We start from the raw sequence: 8,777 nt of genomic DNA, 5'->3' as shown, positions 1-8,777 counted from the left end.
ACACACACACACACACACTCCAGTATGAGGAAGGAAAAGTTCCTCTTTCTTACCTTTCCTAATTGTAGAGGCATTAGCTATACTCCTAAGATCATTCCTTTCAGTTATAAAAAGTCAGAGTAAATAACAAGGACACAGACACCTTTTGGTAAACAGATTTTTTTGAGAAGAATTGAATAGTGAATAGTAAATGCATCATCTTGGTCAGGAACAGGGTGAGTAGAAAAGCTTCTGGAAATTTTTCTAGAACAAAATTACTGAAGACTTACAGATTGAAATAACTTTGCCCCGTTTTTCATTTTATACTGTTTTTATTTGTTAATTCAGGATAATTTTTTTTATAGAGTCTCACTCTGTTGCCCAAACTGGAGGGCTATGGCCTCACCATAGTTAACAGCAACCTCATATTCCCAGGTTCAAGCAGTCTTCCTTCCTTAGCCTCCTGAGTAGCTGGGAATACAAGTGCCTACCACAATACCCAGCTAATTTTTCTGTTTAGTAAGGATGGGATCTCGTTCTTGCTTAGGCTGGTCTTAAACTCCTGAGGTCAAGGAATCCTCCTGCCTAGGCCTACCAGAGTGCTAGGATCACAGATATGAACCATCGTACCTGGCCTAGAGGCAAATGTCTTAATTCAACTAAAAAATAGTGTGCATTTACTCACAGAAACTATATGTGATGCTTAAAGCCACAGATGAGGACAAAATGGAGCATATTTATGAAGATTTTGGTAGCTTTCTATTCTGAAGGCAAAGTGATTAGTAAAATAAATTTGAAGAACTTGTAGAAGGATTGCCCAGCAAGGCATACTCTAATGCATAAGAACTTTCAAAGTACCATATTATGAGAAGGGTTGGCAAAGAACATTGATAGATGTAGCTATCCCAAATGTGACTGCTTAGGTGGAAGTTTGAATTCTAACCTTAACATTTCAGGATGTTTAAATCACTGATGAGCACCTGGGTTACCAATAGTTGCTTTTATTAGCCAAAGTATTACCCCAAAGGAGAAGCCAATGGGTCTGGCTTAATAGTAGACAATGACAAACCTGTAGAAGATCCCCTGGAAACACTGAGGTTACCCATGTGAGCAGTCACCTGCTTGACACATACGTGGGTCCTGCAAGCCATGCTCCTATAGAGATTTCCTTGGGTGCTTTGTGTAACTAGAATCGAGCTTTCCATAGAGGACAGTTTATCCTTGCCCTTACTTAAGACTATGTTTGGAAGTGCTTGATTCTCACTAACAAGTAAAAACTGCAGCAATTCACTGAAGCACACCAATGAAGTGAGAGGTCTGATGTAGGCCAAACAGGTTTTGAGCCAGACATCTTTTATCTAACATAGTAAAAGTTGAAAAGAACTAGCTTGAGATAGGGAGAAATAAGTGTTAAGAAAAGCAACAGAGGGCTCGGGTCCTCCGATTCACAGTGGCCTTGTGTTCTTGAGAGTTCTACATTTTCATTTTGTGAGGCCACTGGAGAATCAAGAGATCAATCAATTCTGTGGGCCGTGGAAAGGAGTACATTGCACTGTTTGTTTCAGTACTGGCTTTATCTTCCTCATTAAATCAATGCTCTCAGATCATGTTTGTGAAAATGGATTCCTCAAAACATGTCTTGGGAAAGAGATTCTCAAGAAAACAAAGAGGATTCAAAGACAGAAATATGTTTTCTTTGATTAAGAACACCTGTTTGCAAGGACATAGTACGAAATCAAATATGACGTGAATAAAAAGATGAGAAACAAATTCCAGCACAATTTGCAAGTATAAAAATGTCAGCACAATTCTCATTTCTCATTATAATGTACAATGAAATCTTTCCTTTGACTATAAGAGGGAAGCCCAGGATTGGAAAGGTTTTATATGGTTTTATCAGATGAGATGTCTCGGAGTGATTACTCTACTGAGGTAGCATTGCTTATTGTGTCTGGTTGACACAAATATATTGGCCTGGATATATTAGTATGAAAGGTTTAGTCTTAAATTTGGAGGCACGCTTCTTGGCATGTATCTAATTTGCAGAATTTCACATTTTTGGCTCTTTTACCTTTAAATCCAGGTATCGAACTTTAGATGAAGAAAATATCTAAACCTTAACAATTGCTTAGAAATGACATTTATCATACTTATGAATTTTTATTTCTATTTCCCCCCCCAAATAATCATTCCATATTATCTCAAACCTTAGCAGCTTAAAACAGCAAACATTTCTTTCACATTGTTTTAAAGTCTTAGGAATCCAGGGGATGCTTAATGATGCACTTCTGCCTGCCAACCTCTCTTTTAGGGTTACTATTGTCTTTAAGGAATTTACTAGGGCTGAAGGGTGGGTTCTCAGATTTGGCCATTTGTTTTTGCCAGACATTTGTGCTCTTGACATATTGGTCATTTAGAAGGTTACTTACAATATTTCCTACTCTGGCCTAAGTGATAAGAGAGAGTGATGAAACACAAAGACAGAGAGAGAGAGGGAGAGGGATAGAGGGCACACATGACCAAGGTGGAAGCTTTAGTCATTTATAACCTTAACGACGACATTTTATCATTTTTATAATATTCTATGGGTCATCCACACAGATTGGATGGAAGGGAACTACACACATTGTGAGTATTAAAAGTTGAGAATCACTGGGAGCTAGCTTGAAAATAAGTGATCTGAGCATTTATTACTTTATTGATTTGTATGATTTATGCAGTTAAATTTAAATGAATTTAAACGTAAATGAATATATGTTATGTGTGTACATGAGCTGTATAGAAATGACAAGGGAGCCTTGTAACAGGATATTTATGGGTAAGGGAGAAAATCTATAGCAGAGTTGGCCTCAAGATTCGATTAGGACACTAGAGCTCAGGTGGTCAGGGAAGACAAAGATCTGTGTAAGTGACGATCTTAACTGAAGAGGAGAGGAATAAAATAAGACTCTCAGAGGTGGGAGCAGGAAACCATGGCATATCATGTAAATTTTTTAGTATATCTAGAGGATAATAAAAGATTTGGAGTGGGAAGGGGAGAGAGATGCATTTATAGACAAAGGAAGTATAGAAACCTTCCAAAAGTCAGTACAGAATCAAAAACAAATTTCAGAACCTTTCACAAATCCTTATCTTTACATAATATAATTCTCAGCTGACCTCTGAGAGTTAGAAAAAAAAATGGTGGGTAAATACCTTTGAACACAAAGGAATTCAGCCCTCCCCCGGAAAAAGCCAGTGTTGCAAACATCTTGCAGGAATTGAACGCCCAATTTCTCTTTTATCATCCTGAAAATCTTCATCCTCTTTGTTCTTCCACTGCTAGGTGTTACTAAATCAACCCCCTGAGGACCTCATTAATAGCACCAAATTTTTTCAGGAATGACATGACAAGACCCCTATGTCATTTCACATTTCTTTCTACAGCTCGTATTTCACTTGTAGGATCACAGAAATCCATATAAAGTGAGTTTAGAGAATTGATTTCCCATGAAGGAAATCTATCTTTCTTACTTAAATAGGCTCTCTTGGAATGGAATCACCATTTTACTTACCTTTGGGATACAGGACGCAGAACTTTTTTTCCTTTCAATGCACAGTAGTGGCAAGATGAGGACACAAAAAATGATACAGAAGCCTGGAGCCACTTCCAAACCTTTCCCTGCTGCTCTTCATTTTGCAACCTGTATTCTCAGTATGACATTCTTACCATTTATTCCCTTATTGGCTAACAGTTGTCCATGAGGCTTAAATACGTTTGTGTCTTTCTCCAATTTCCAGTTATCTCTAAGAATTCTATTAACTGGGGTATTTCTGTATTAGAGTATGGCTCCAAATGTGAAATAAACAACCATCAATGTAAGTTAGCTTTACAACATAGAGGAATACGGGGCTTAGAAGGAATTGGGTGGGGGTAGACAACTAAGGAACTTTTTAAATGTTTACTTGAAAATAGAATTTAGTTGTATAAACTGCCATAGACAATTTATTCCTCTCAGTTTTACTCAGGAGAGATACAATGCTTATATGCATAGAACCCGGAACATATATATGTGATCTGGGGCGTGTCTATACTTACACATCTGCTCACACATACACATATATTTATATGTATATGCATATGGATTTAATGCCTCTATATTTATGCATATGCACACACAGATGCATAAATGTGGGTGCAGGTCAAAAACATTTGTGTCTTTACGTCTTTTTAAAATCACACACGTTAGCATCATACAAGAATACGTTCTTCCATTTGTTGTTATTGTATAGTCCAAAAACACTATTAGGGAACAAAGACAGAGCATTCTGAGAAGAATCTTAAAAATGGTAATTTGATTAGCACAGGCCAGGATGGTCCTGGTTGATTTCTGTGGTCTCAGCTTCATTATCAATAACCCTCCCTCTAGTGATAATGAGGTTTGACTTGAGTAGGGCTTTAAGGATGGGAAACAGAAGAATACAATAATAAAAGCAGAGCCTGGTCTATCAAATGTGTGCCAGACTTCACAATCTCCGGCAGAGGAAGCTGGCCCTAGTGGGAACTGCATCCACACACACTTCAATGTCAGAGTATCTTCTAGAATATCTCCTTTATCTGCTGTCATATAAAATTACAGAAAGAGTGTTTACAGAATCTTTAAACATCATCTGAGAACTGAGGACAACTGCTTCACATAAAACATTCAAAATATGGCTTTAAAAAAGCTTATGAGATACTAAGACAGACAGAACTCCAGCACAGGTGTGAGGCCAAAACTGTTAGAAGCAGATTCTACTGAAGCCCATCTATGACGGCCGTGGAAATCACTTCGGATGCTTCACAATCAGCTTCCCATCTTAATTAAACATAGCAATTTATTTTTATGACTTTTATGGAACTATGATTAGGCAACTAGAGAAAAGAGCCACTAACATGCTGCTTATTCCACACAAGTCCTGCTCAACCAGGCCCAGAAGGCGAAGAAAACCGCCCAGCTCTGTTTGCAGATTCCTGACCCCTGAAGACGCACACGTCTGTAAGACAAGGGAGGCAATAGGTGCATTTCTGAAAAGTCAGCACAATGTTAAGTATTTACCTGAAGAAGATGAGTGTCATGAACTCCATCCCAGCCCCAAGCACTGTGGTCAGCGGAGTATCTTTCTGCCGTGTTTTATTGTCCAGAAAACATGCCACATAAATCTGTGCTGATGACTAGAGGAATGAAAACTGAGTCAAAAATGTCAACATTCCCTCCCGGAACTCAAACGTGGAGAACAACAAAGATAGCAGGATCGTATGGCTGAAGTTCATAACTTTGATAGAAAAGAGACTTCAACTCTACTGTACTGAAAACTTTCATTGCATAAAAATTGGCTAATTAATAATACGCTTGCTTTTAATCTTCTGAACTGGGGCTGCTTTGTGCCAAAATTTATGACCTATGTTTTCTTAAAGTTGGGGGATTTAAAATACTATTTTGTGTCTTCAGAGTCACAGCCAAGATAAGGACACGCTGTTCTGAGTATGTTTTAACATTGTCCTGAGTGTATTTAACTTGGCTCCCACTCTTGATGCCCTGAACAAGCCCCGGACCACTTCCATATTCCGTCAGTCTCTCTGTGCCTTTTGCCATCTGTGCCCTGATGTTTTGGTTCTTTTTGGCTTTTCCCCAGTTGTTCTGAGATAAGACTTAAATCGGATCTTGCTTATTCCTCCTACGATTAAAGCTCTGTGCCCGGCTCTAACTTGAATTCTATATTGTCAGACATCCTAAAATTATGATTAGATAAATGAGTAAGTTATGCTACCTCCCAGTAGGCATTCCTGAGCATCAGTTGTAGCATTCTGTGCAGTAGCCCATGATGGCAAAATTTCCTTGTCTCAGCAACTTTTGTACCTTCCTTATTTCCACTATCTTACTCCTTGCAATGCCACATAAAGTGTGACACTTTCTTATCTCTTCCCCAACGCCCCAGGAAAATGAACTAAGATTATTAATAGTATACTCTCTGTCAAGGCAGAGAGCATAATGGGCAAGGACTCGTGTTATTATAGTTATGTTTTGGGGGGTTAATTAGAATACTAGTGTACATGTCATGGAAATCACTTGTACTACCACAGAGAATGCATTCGTATAGCAAATATTAAGTCCTGATATGAAAACAAGATTTAAAAAACCCTGCATCTTGTGTTAAGCAGGAAATGCTTTCTCTCATCATTCCTTCCAGAGGCAGAGAAATAAAATGAGGTGAAATTAGAAATCTCTAAAATGGAATAGAAAAATCCTACTCATTATTATACAAATGTCACCCCAAAGTACCTCAATTTGTCACCCCCAAAGTGTTTTTTGTTTATTTAACTCTGGTTTTAATGTAATACCACAATTCAAGAATTAGATATTAGGGTAGTGCCTGTGGCTCAAGGAGTAGGACGCTGGCCCCATATACCAGAGGTGGCAGGTCCAGTTTTGGTCCTGGCCAAAAACTGCACACACACACAAAAAAAAAAAAAACCCAGAAAGAAAGAAAGATTAGATATTAGATGCATGGATCTATGCAATTATGGATATTGTCTACCCACGTGTGCTTATTAATATCATTGTTTTTTGCAAAGGCATAGTCTCACAAAAAATGCAGACAAATTAATGAACATGGGGGAAATACTGTAACTTTGCCATTTAATTTTCTACATAGTTCAGTTGGGGTTTTTTCTGTTTTTATTTAATTGAGGCTGTAAGCCAGAAAACAGAAAAAAAAAATTATTTCATTAAATAGAGTTCAACAGGAAAGTTAATTTACTTTAGTGTGAGGATATTAAATGCATGCCAAAATAGCAAGTTGAAAACTAAAGTAGGAATTAACGTTTCTCTCTCCATGTAAATTTGGGGTTGAACATTCAGAGAATTATTATTATTTATTCTTGTTTGGCTTAAATATATATATCTTGCCTCAGTTGATCTTTTTGTTTCCAAGATTGCTTCCCACTAAACAAATTAATTTGAATAGTCAGTGTTTGTTAGAAACTAAAACATTTTTTACATATTAGAATTAATTTAAATGCATTTTCCTTTGTTCTAAACATGTTGATCCATGCTGGTGATTTTATTGTAGGATCTTAAACGATTTTTTGACTCTTGGAGGAGATATGTGTACAACTTGACATGTCCTAGATAAAGAAAAACCTTGGGAAAATCTGAGGGGCTGCTGAATCACTCAGAATGATAAAATAATATGAATAATATTTTCATAATTATTTTTCACTCATTGCATTATCATTGGATTTTCTGGATTTTGTCTCTCCTTGAGCTTCTTGCCCCTTATTTTATTTATTTATTTTTTATTAAATCATAGCTGTGTACATTAATGCAATCATGGGGTACAATGTGCTGGTTTTATATACCATTTGAAATATTTTCATCCAACTGGTTAACATAGCCTTCATGGCATTTTCTTAGGTATTGTGTTAAGACATTTATATTCTACATTTAGCAAATTTCACATGTACCCTTGTAAGATGCACCATAGGTGTGGTCCCACCAAACACCCTCCCTCTAGGTATCCTCCCCTCCCCTCCCCTCCCTTTCCCCTTTCACCATATTCTTGGGCTATACTTATCCCTTATTTTTTGAGGAAACATTTTATTATTCAGTTGATTTTCTGTCATTTATTCTGTTAACTTAGTGCACAGGCAGTCCCATAAGGAAAAGAATATTTAGGATGAATAGCAGAGCATTAGAATATTAACTTCCCATTGCCTACCATTAGACTTTTGAGCCACATATATGCATATTGCAAGAATGGTGGATGCCTGCCCCCAATTTTTCATTTCAAAGATACATAGACGTTTTCAAATCCAGTGAATTCTACCTCATGAAAGTTTACTTGAAGTAAGAGTACTAAAAAGAAAACAACAGGCAATAGTATCATTAGAACTCATAGAACTTGTTCTGTATTTTATTTTATTTTATTTTCAGTTTTTGGTCAGGGCTGGGTTTGAACCCACCACCTCCGGCATATGGGGCCAGCACCCTACTCCTTTGAGCCACAGATGCTGCTCGGAACTTATTCTTAATACTATAATGATACTTTGAATCTACTTGACATTACACTAGCTGTTGTAAGATGACTCATGTATAAGTATGAAATTCAAATAGTCCCCATTTAACTCAATTTAATAATTTTACTTGGAGAATGTACAGTTGCCTTCTGTGAAACTTGATTCTTTAATGTCTCTACCTATTACTATGAACCTTGTTAAAACAATCTTTTTTAAAAATATAATTGTTTGTAAGGTGATATGTACTGCATGGGACAGACACTTATGCAAACACATACAAGTATAAACATTTTGCATGTCTGTATTTCCTGAAACCATAGTAGCAGTGTTAGCATGTTCAATAATTATTGATAACGACAATGCACATTTTTGCAAAATTACACTATAATCTGTATTCTCTATTATTTTAAACAAAAATTTAAATCTGATTTATGGCACAGTCTGAAGATTCCACAGGGTAGTCTAGATCGTTGCCTCTCAATTGTCTTTCCCCAAAAGACAGTGCCCTTAAACATCATCTTACTTGGCTTAGCAAAGGGTAGAAAAGCAGTTTGCTAAATAAATTGGACTAGAAAAAAAAGAAAAAGAAAAAGAAATTGGACTAGGCGTGGTAGCTCACGCCTGTAATCCTAGCACTCTGGGAGGCCAGAGTAGGTGGATTGCTTGAGCTTAACCAGTTCAAGAGCAGCCTGAACCAGAGCAAGACCTCATCTCTATTAAAAAAAAAAAAAAAAAAATAGCTGGGCATTGTGGCAGGCAC

At 37.1% G+C, this 8,777-nt stretch overlaps 1 protein-coding gene across 2 annotated transcripts in view; it reads left to right on the top strand.

The window, feature by feature from the left end:
* Positions 1 to 8,777, top strand: part of LRRTM4 (leucine rich repeat transmembrane neuronal 4) — a 702,753-nt gene that overhangs the window by 351,620 nt on the left and 342,356 nt on the right. The gene's annotated exons all lie outside the window — the stretch shown is intronic.

Source organism: Otolemur garnettii, unplaced genomic scaffold (assembly GCF_000181295.1).
Source record: "Otolemur garnettii isolate 467f Iridium unplaced genomic scaffold, OtoGar3 scaffold00240, whole genome shotgun sequence".
NCBI lineage: Eukaryota > Metazoa > Chordata > Mammalia > Primates > Galagidae > Otolemur > Otolemur garnettii.
Note: the sequence above shows the minus strand (reverse complement) of the source record. Positions and strands in the feature narration are given on the sequence as shown.